Raw genomic sequence first — 10,694 nt, 5'->3', positions numbered from 1 at the left:
AGGATTACTTTTTTTAGTGCGTTGCTAATTAGGGCTATATGTCAACACACAAGTGATTCTTTCTTCTTGCTCTCGCTGGTGAACTGTTAAGCAGGATTCTCTAGTTGTGTGTTGTGCTCTTCTCTTAGCCGATTTTATCGTGGTCCTCGGGTACCCTCGTTCTTTCAGTCTCTTTTACAAGATTTCCTGCATGTTTCATAAATTCTGCTGTTTGTGAACAATTTCTTATTATTATTAGGAATTGTCCATATGGAAGGTTAGTTCTGAGGCTTGAGGGATGGTAGTTTGTGTAATGCAATAGAGTGTTCTTGTCTGTTGGTTTACGAAATAGTGTTGTCTCAATGGTTCCTTGGTTCCTTTTCATGACTGTGAGATCTAAAAAAGGAACTGTGTGTCGATCATATGTCATGGTGAATGTAAAAAAAAAAGAAATATGCAACTGTTGAGCCAGCACAGAAAATTGTTCAGGTCAGTAACTGTGCCAGTCCAGTTCATCATGACATCATCAATGTACCACCTTCAGTTTTTGACGTTAGTGAGGCATTTGTGTCTTGGTATAGAGACTGGTTCTCAAAGTTGTCCATGTATAGCTTTGCTATATCCGGGATGAAGGTGGCTCCCACAGTGGTTCCGTGTTTTTGTTTGAAGAGGGTATTTTCAAACAGGAAAGAATTCTCTGTTAAGGCTTGTCTGATACATTCGAGAGTAAAATCTTGGGGTACATTTTCTTTAGTCTCGGTCCGTAGATCTAGGTAGGTCTGGATTACCTCAATGCTAGCCATTTGGGGGATGCTAGTATACAATGCGTCTACGTTAAAGGTAACCAGAAGATCGTCTTGTCCGATGTTTAAAGTATAGTCTGTTGATGATTTGAGTTGAATCTCGAACATAAGATTTCATTTTCAGGACAAAAGTTCTCAGAAAATAGCCTGAGTATTGGTACAGAGGTTCCAATATTGACCCTATTGCTGAGACAATCGGTCTCCCTGGTGGTTTCTCGCTGTTCTTATGGACTTTCGGTAGTATGTAGAAATCTGGGATAGTTGGATGCAATTTACGCAGGAAACGTTTCTTGTCTTCCTCGATCCACCCTTCCAGCACTGCATATTGCATCAAAGTCTCTCTGTAGGGTTAACCTCGAGACGTCGGTAGTGATGTTCATTGTTCAGTAATTTCAGTGCTTCTTCTCTGTCGTCACTGCATTTCCATAACATGATTCCACTGCCCTTATTTGCTTGTTTGATTAGAAACTCAGGGTTATTGTCCAATAGGTGTATCGCTTTTCTTTCCTCTTTCCTTAGGTTGTCTTTTAAGTAGTTACTTCTCAGGAGTAGTTTCTTGGTTTCATGGAGGATCCTGTTCTCAAAGGTGAGTGCATTCGGGCATAGGGCTGCCATATGTGGAATAAAGGTTGTAGGTGGTTTCAAGCCTGCTGTGCTTTCTTCTTTCCTTTGGTTCCCATCCGTCTCTGACTCTCTGAAGAAGTATTTGTGTTTAAGTACTGTAAAGAAAGTCTTAGTTCTGGCTCAGTGGTAAAGTGGTCAGCTTATTTTGTAGGTACGAAACTCCGACCTTTATGGAGCACCTTAATAATCCTGTGGTGATAGTTGGTGTGTGGTGACATTGAAGATTGGGGCTACCATTCCTGGTCCATTTCGATGGATCCTCATTCCGTATTCTCCTTGTGGTTGGCATCTTCTGTTCCTGCCCCTGCGACCCGTCCCCAAAAAAACTGTTGGGCATCCATAGTTGGGGTCGCAAGGGTTGAGCTAGATGGTGGTTCATCTCTACTATCTGTTTCACTTCCACTAGTGGTGTTGGACGTTTCTGAGAATGTCACAAATTTCTTCCTAAGTGGTCCACCATTATGGTTCTGAAGTCTCATGGCAAGTGACCTTATGCAAGTGACTTTATGCATCTACTCACATAGAGCCTCATCACGACTTCGGCGGTAACGGTAACGCTATTAGCGCGGGCGGTATTAGCCCTACCGCCGAACTCCCCGGCGCTAATAGCACCGGATCACGAGTTTGGCGGTAATGTAAGTCCCCATTCCCCACTGAGCCCATTCGTGAATGCCCCATTCCCCATTGGGCTCAATGGGGAATCTTCGCTCTAATACCGCGGCGGATTTCCCGCCGGCGGTAATAGCGCAAATTTTCGGCGGATTCCCCCCAGCTCAGAGCTGGGTTGAAATTCGCCGAAGCCCTGATTCGGCGGACCCTTAAATCCAGCAGTAATAGCGCTACCGCCGGATTTAAGGGTTACCGCCGAAGTCGTGATGAGGCCCATAGTCTCCAAATGAGAGTAGACCCACGAGCAACAGACTAAAATATGGCTGACGGGTTTCACAGAGCCATCATGCTGTGAAAAACATAGAAAAGGGCTAATATTCATCGCCTAGGCGACCACGGCACAGCAAACCTAGTACGGCTGAGACAAACACCTTAGCTGCGCACAGCAATCTCCATGCCGTGTAACAGAGGTATTTAAAATAAGTCATACCAACGCACCAAGGCCCCCCTGTGCAACACCAGCCTACCTAATGGTATGATGCTGTATGCATATATGCCCTTGATTAAAAACGCTGCATCCCCTTTTGCCCGACGAACTCGAGATATCTCGAGAATACGAGCAGCCATGCCGCACAGCATTCCATTGCATATAGCGTGATACCAGAGAAGGGCTCTGTAGAATCTGTAGAAACTGTAGAAGCTATAAGTATAAGTATTTGTATTCACCTAAGTTTTGCTGCACTACTGCAATGCCGGCTTGACATATATCGTACAGCCACTAAAAAAATGTTTGTTCTGTATTTTACACTGCAATAGCAAAACCAGCCATAAATTGCAAATTCTAATCCAAACCTCTGGTGAACAAGATGCCTTTAAAAATGTTTGTGACACATATCCACTAATAGCCCTCCTTCCCAAGCACTTATAGGATGACAGGGACTATGAGCATAATTAATTTTAACACATCATTGTCTTCACAGTACACATAAAGAGAGTCTGAAGTAAGAAAGATTTAAACTGAACACAAAATACACCCCTCGTCTTCTGCTTGAGTAAGCTTTTGAAGCTTAGGAATAAGCAACCTGTAAAGTGGCATCTAATGCACAATAGCAGTATTTTTCAGACTCTATAATTTAGATGTAATTGTTTTTTGCAGGCTCCAACAAGAATCTAGGAAGAGATCCATTTAGAAATGATGTCCACCTGAACGGAATGGATCTACCACCTGAACCGTTTCCCCCATGTGTTGAAATAACTTTCAGGTCAGTAGCTGTCTCCATTTGGGTTTCACACCAGTAAGTGTACTCATTAAATAGCAACACCTCACCCCTCTTTTTTGTTTGTTTTATTTCACTACCGATATCTCATAGTGAAAGGGTTAGACAATTGAATTAGCTTCATGAATAAATAACCTACCGTCCTGATGAAGGCCCCAACATACTAAAATAGGTGATTACCTGGATGACAAATCACTTAAAGAAGGGCTGAAACACATCGTGTTGACAACATTTTATAGGTAAGATCCTAAAGTGGGAAATAGAGGAAACATTTTTTTGCAGCCCGCAGGTTAATGCTTTGGAAAAACCACTTGTGCACAATGCACTTTATCCAGCTACATCAAGTAAACTGGTACACAAGAGTATCGACCTTGAACATACCCATAAACACGCCTATCCAGATCTACTATGCGTAACACACCTGAACATGTTCTCCAGATGATAAGACCACACCCCTACTAGCCCCACACTGGTCTAAGTGTTTCTACATATTGATGTATTTTCTATTTGTTTTTTCGAATTACACTGATGATAAAATGTTTAATAAATTATTACGTTTTTTTAACCCAGAAGGGTGAGCGTTGTACAGTGCAGTATCTATTCCAACATCTGCAATGTTTTGAAAGGGACAACAAGGCCTGCACACAAGAGGGAGTGGTAGCTGTATACTCTATTCTCTGCTTATATTGTTCAATACCCCACTTGAGTATCAGCCCCCTTATAAAAAGAAATAAGGGGTCGACCCTTGTTTTTCGAAGTGAGTACACTTCTAACCTTAAGAGAGGGGAGCATTCCCATGTTGGATAGGGCCCGGGTCTCCCCTCCGTCTCCCCTGGCAAGGGCGTTTTAGTCTGCACCCTTGGGTCGGGATGTCTCATTGGGATGACAATAATAAATAATGAAAATCTGTAGGCAATTTTCCCCCATTACTGGTTACCCTCCTCCCCCCTCTTCTGTAATAGGTACCCTGGTACTACCTACCATAGGATTTCTGGTAGACATGAGAACCAGAACTGTTGCAGGGATGATAAAGCTTGAATTCCCTTCTCCTCCAGACTAAAATAAGAAGACTACTTAACCACTGACTGCATCGTTAACTCTGGTTAACTATGTGATAGAACATGATAGGACAAAAGTAACAATGAAGGCTTTGAATGTCCAGCCTCATGAAAAGCAAGAATCAATAAGTGAACACCTAAACTACATACCCATGAAGAAAATACTGTGAATGAGCACAAGAAATTATGTGACTGCTCCCGCAGTTGCGAGATGCTGGAGGCTTCCAGTTGCGTAGCTTTAAGCTACGTGGGTTCTATGGATTAGGTGATCATGGCACACAATGTAGCCTGCACCATGCGTCTGCCATCTTGCTGTGGGCAGAACGGCATGCAGTCACCATCAGGTTCTATGGCCTTATCCCGCACCCCCACGGTTCACCAGATACTGCTGCATCCATAGCGGTTACCAAAGGTGGCCCGACAGCAGTCTTGAGTTGCGTTATGTGGCAGGTCCAGGAATCCTGACAAGGATGTCAGTTAGACACTTGCTGGAACCTGCATTTGTTTATTTAATTTTATGAACTCAGGAAAGATACAATGCCATGAATGGTTCACTTTATTTGTATATGTTAATATTAGGAGTGTTGTAATGGGTGTTAATCAGTTGGCTCTTCATTTGCAAGTTTGCATGTGTAGATCAGATGTTGTTACCCTTTTGAACAAGTGCAAATTTCCTGGTAGCTCTCAGCCACCACATTTAGTTGGACAGTCTCTTGGGTTACTTTAGCCCAAGCCCCTGGGCTTTGGCGTGGACTTTTCCCTGGAGACCTTCTGGTGTGACTCTTCCAGCCTGTGTTATGCTGTCTGGCCTGCCTGAGGTCGGTCGCCCAGCTGCTGACAGGCCTGCCTGAGATCTCCCTTCCATTCAAGGTTTGTTCCCCCTGACAAGCCCTCAGTCCTTCTTGGTATTGCCTGGCTACTCTTCACCCTGGCATTGCTTAGGCCACTGCTGATGTTGTGGTCCCTGTACTTCATGTGAGTACCCAGCTACATGTTGGCGCAGCCCCCAGCTTCCATCAAAATGTACTTGTATTTCCCAGTTCCTGGGCAAACTCTGCTGTTTGGAGCATTTCTGGGTTAACAGGTACCTTTCCGGTTGAATCTTTGCATTTTCCCCTTTATTTCATATGCCTATGCTTTGAGGTATGTGTAATGCTTAACCCTGGTACACTAACCTCAGCCATTAATAGTTGGTCCTCTGTTCAGTTTTCCATTGACTTCCATTGTTCAATGTATTTCTGGGATTTGGTTAAAGTGCAGTCCTTCCGACTACATCTAGAGGTCTCTCCCTATTGCCATGGAATGTATGTATGGCCTTGTTTCTAATGTTCTGAACACTGCTTTGAGTGTCCTAGACAGTTCCCCAAATGGTCTGTGGTCATACAGCCTGTATTTAAGCCTTGGGCGTCCCTCTTAAGTGTATTTATGCTGTAAATACATTTTCTCTGCTGGCCAGTTCTGTTGTTGTAAATAACTTTCTGGACTCGTAAAGCTAATTAGTATGCTGCAAAGGATTGTGGGTTGGCTTAGCCCCACTGGTTTGGGGAGGTGGGAGGCTAGTGCAGAAGTTCTTTAAGCTGTGCGTAAAAGTGTCATTTTAAAGAAAAACATGGTTGAACCCCAAAAAAGGGCCCTTAAATTGGAAGGCGCCCTACGTTTTCCAGGACTTTGTAGTGCTAGACCATTAATTGCTCTGTCTTACTTGCTATCCCTCTCCACACTGGACCAGAGAAAGCCCAAAATAACATACTATCCAAAATAATTGCCTCCATTAAGCTGGCTTTATGGAAGGTGAGATGCCTTCTGCTTTTGCAACATAAAGAGATACCCCCAGAGGATGTGTGCAGTTGGTAGTTGTGCCATTTGTACACATTTTTGTGTCGAGGTGAAGAAGAGAGGAGTATAACAAGCAAACACTTCTTGGCAACAAAACAAATGGAGGAATCTCACAACTTAATCCTGGTTAGCATGGTTTAAACAATTTCTTTACTGAAGTTTTGTGTCTAACACAGTTTTAATTTGATATTTTTTCATTGGCTTTTTGCATGTTTTTGCATTCTAATTGGATTTTTTTCAAAATCTCTCAGGATTGGGACAGTTGTAGGGGTGATGTGAAGACCGTTCAACAAAACAAAACAAAAAAAGAACAAGAAAAAGAAAAATTCTGCTGCCACATGCAGAACAGCAGCCCCAAGAGCAGTTTGGTGGTTTTTGAAAGAAGGAGATAAACTGTGTAAAAAGAAAATCAAGTTAATTATGAGGTTCATAATTACAGTAAGAGAACAGTTTAAAAATTGGATGTAGTACAGCTGCTTTTATGACAAAACAGAGTTATAATGTATAGTAAATAGACCTTGCACTGTAAAATATCTGTGAACACCAATTTTCTGCTTTTGGTATTCCTGTTGTGTCCATAAATACAAATCTACCCAGTCTGTTTCAGCAATATATCTTGTGTTGTTTTGTGCAAACCTTCTACTAAAAGTTGTTTTGATTTCTATACACGTGTCATGTTTGTTATTTCTGGAGTCCGGTATTCTTTAATTTTGCCTGGAGTGCATTTTCTCATTTGATTTCCTGCTATTCAGAATTTTCTTCCCCATTACCTGTCTGTTTATACCAGGCTGGGCATAGCCCATTTTTCTGGCAAGAACTCTGGTAAAGGATCCCAGGATACCTATGTAATGCTTTCCCCACTAAGTTTGTGGAGGCATGCCAACATCCTCATTATCCCAAACTCGTGAAAAAAACTATGTAATAAATGCTACCCAAGGAAATTCCTAAAGGATAAGCCTTGCCCCAAAGTTGTCCATCGCTTACATTTTGTTTTGCTCAGTGAGACGCTTTAGGTGGAAGGGGAGGCCCAGACCTATGTCCCGAGGGGCTGTGTCTAGGGACTCATGTTGTACTTCATTTTAGTAATGCCAAACATTTCTGTTGTTGAATTTGTTCCATTGCAGAGAAAGGACAGTTTTTTGTCAAGGCTAATATGCAATTGGTTGGTCCCAGTCACTAATGACACACACATACTCAAACCAATGGAATCAAATGCTTCCCAGTGGATTAATAGTAGCTAAGATGTGTTGACTCACACATTCCACCCATCCCTTCTCTGATACTTTACATTCTATCATAAAACTTTAGAAACTGAAACAAGCCTTGGCAAAGTCATTATGTCTAACTTGTTTAGAGTGCCTATATTGTACAGTTTACATGTGAGTCTATTAATGGAGGGTGGATGACACTTCTAATGTGTTCTTGTGTGTCAGTATGTGGGGTTTGGGTGTGTGATTAATAAATATGTGGTTGTGATAGTGTTTGTGTGTATATGTGGATTGAGTACTGTACAAAGTGATCATGCAGTTAATCACACTGTTTACCCTTTTACAGACAGATACTCCCACAATTTTCTAGGTAATGTCGCTATGTATACCAATACTTGGTTGATGTTAGAAGTATATGGCTTTACATTAACAATAGCTAGCTGGTGGGAGTAACTTACATATGTTGTCAATACAAGGCATATGTTATGAGCACCTGCATGAACCCAGATACTCCAACCATATAGTAGTTATTAGCATCATAGGCATAGGTGTTGCTGGGAGGCTCTGGGGGGGCTATAGCCCCAATGTCATTTGGTTGCAGCCCCGGATAGAAGCTCAGGGGCTACAACCAAACAGCTAGCTAGGCCCAAATCCTGACAGGTATATGCTGTTAGCATAATCAATCCTGGACATATCAAGAGATATGATGGCCAGTGTTTTATGCATGAAGGAGAGGAATGGTAGGATATTTTTTTATCTTTTGCAGGAAGAAGCATTTCCGGATTATTGCATTCACTTTGGATTCAAGTGTTAACTTGTTATCCATGAGGATTCCAGGGTTTTTTACAGCTTTGGATGGCTTTGTTTGGTTTCCCTGCTCTATTGTCCATAGTATGTGCTGGTCATTCCCTCTGTCTTCTGGTGTAATCATGATTTCAGTTTTGTCAGGATTGATTTTGAGTTTGTTAATGTTCATCCATTGGTAGAGTTCCTTGAAACACTCTCCTAGGGGTGCGTTCTCTTCTTGTATGTCCCTGAATTTGGAGATGATTTGTGCATCACTGCATAGTAGTAGCATGTTAGCCCGTGCCTTTAGATGAGGCTGATTAGTAGTGTCATGTAGATGTTGAAATGAGGCAGGTATAGTAAGGAACCTTGTGATACTCCGCAGAAGGAGCTGTGGCATGGATTTGAAAGGCTTGTGACAGATGATGGCCAGTGAACTCATTGTATTATCACTGTCATTTCCTCCTATTAATGAACAGTAGCAACATTTATCTTTATCTTTCTGCTGCTTTCGAATCTGTCGATCACCATATTCTTTTTTCTAGGCTTTTATCACTTGGTATCTCTGGCACGCTTCACAAACGGTTTTGCTTCTATTTATCTAAGCACACCTAGTCTTGTTTCCTGGTCTGGGCACTCATCCTGTTCTTCTCCTCTATGCTGTGGGGTTCCCCAAAGGTCTGTCCTTTGGCCTCTGCTCTTCTCTATCTACACTATCCCTCACTCATCAATTATCTCCTCCTGTAACATCTCCTATCATTTATATGCAGATGACACCAACATCTTCCTTTACTTTTCATCCATTTCAGAGTCCCTGCATGCAAAACTCTCTGCTTGTCTCTCTCCCATACAGTCTAGGTTCTCTTCACACTTTCTCCATCTTAACTTGTCTAAACTGGAAATTCTATTCTTCCCTTCCACCCAGATTCCTCCTCCCATCCCTCCTCCTTCTATTCTTTTCCCCCAACTCAGCTAACTCTATATACTTCTGCTCACAATCTTGGTATTGCACTCAACCCTTCCTTGTCTTTATCCCCCCATATTCTTGTGACTGCTCGTGTCTGCTGCTTTCACCTTGTCAACATACGCAAAGCTTGTCCCTTTCTTACGTTTAGAGCAACTAAGCTTTTAGTTTCCAGCATCATTTTTGCTCCTCTCGACTACTGCTCCTCTCTTTTTCTTGGTCTTCCTGCTTCTTATCTTGCCCCACTTCAGTCTATTTTTCACTCATCTGTATGTCTTATATGTTCCCTCTCTTCCAGTAGCTTTTTTTCAGAGGCTTTTACCTCCCTCTATTGGCTATCTTTTGAACACTATCCTCAGTACCACTTTCGTTCTACTGATTCTTAAATGCTTACACAGCATGGTACCTGTGTATCTCTGTTCTCTTGTTTCCTAGTACCAACCATCGCGCCCTCTTCGGTCTCAATCAAATTTCTCCTCTCAGCCCCACGGCCTCCCCTCAACCAATCACGCTTTCGCTCTTTTTCACTCTTAGCCCCCAAACGCTGGAATTCTCTTCCTCTATACATTAGCTCTCTTATCTCATATCCCTTATTTCACAGCTAGCTGAAATCTCCCTTTCTTTCCTCTTCTTAACATGTGCCATTTCTGTAAATCTTTACTTGTCCGGTTGATTGATTGACCTGGTTTGTTTAATTCCTCTAAGCACCTCTTGGTGAAAAGAACTATAAGCACAAATTGTATTTCACCTTCATCCTGTCCTGGTTTTAACATTGTATGCTGGTATTTGTAGTTCAATTAGTCACATTAAAACTATTGGCCTTTTAAGTCCCAGCACACAAAGCCAACACTTGAAGAAGGTATTTCACATGACATGGAAGCACTTGGTAATCATGTCAGGCGCTCATTGGATGTTGCAATCTGCTTCATTTCTATGGGACACCTGACATGGTGGTGGTTGACATTTTCCCCTCGCCCCTGTGGCACTAGGTCATATAAACACATTTTCTAAAATCAAGATGCTATCTCTGTTCCTGAAACTCCTACTATTTCTCTGAGACTTTCATTGTAAAAGGTAACTCTTTTTGAGAACATCTAAGGATCTCCATAGTCATGAGGCCACCTAGGACTGGGTTGGTTTGGCATTCTTAAGCATTTCTGCAAAGATCTATGTGATCACTGCGCCGCCCGTAGGGTCGATCACAAATATGTCGACCTCCATTACGGCGCTGAGCAGTGATCACATAGATCACTTGTCGCCAGAATCCCCCCTCCCCCCTACCCACCCCGCAACACACTTACGGTCTCATCGGCATAGAAGTCTGCTGCTGATTCGCTTCTATCCCCCACAGCGTCAGTTCCCACCCGCTGCAGGATGCTCTTTTTTCCTTTCTTTTTAAAACTATGTCCCCCGCTCTCCATGTAACAGAAGCGGGGGATACCCCCGCAACCCCTGACCCCAATTACACCGACTGAGGAGAGCGGGGGACACCCCTGCAACCCCTACTCACCTTAGTCTGTGCAACGGGGGTCAGCATTTTGGGACTGCGC

General features: G+C 42.7%; 1 long non-coding RNA gene across 1 annotated transcript; it reads left to right on the top strand.

Annotated features, from left to right (window-relative positions):
• The first annotated feature begins 3,171 nt into the window (after positions 1–3,171).
• Positions 3,172–6,850, top strand: LOC138468495 (uncharacterized). The gene is made up of 2 exons (XR_011268281.1): positions 3,172–3,277; positions 6,438–6,850. It is a non-coding gene; the product is annotated as an uncharacterized lncRNA (long non-coding RNA).
• Positions 6,851–10,694: the final 3,844 nt, after the last annotated feature.

The sequence above is a fragment of the Ambystoma mexicanum genome, chromosome 4q (genome assembly GCF_040938575.1).
Source record: "Ambystoma mexicanum isolate Mex_15411 chromosome 4q, UKY_AmexF1_1, whole genome shotgun sequence".
NCBI lineage: Eukaryota > Metazoa > Chordata > Amphibia > Caudata > Ambystomatidae > Ambystoma > Ambystoma mexicanum.
The sequence above is the reverse complement of the archived record's forward strand: the minus strand, read 5'-3'. Positions and strand labels throughout refer to the sequence as shown.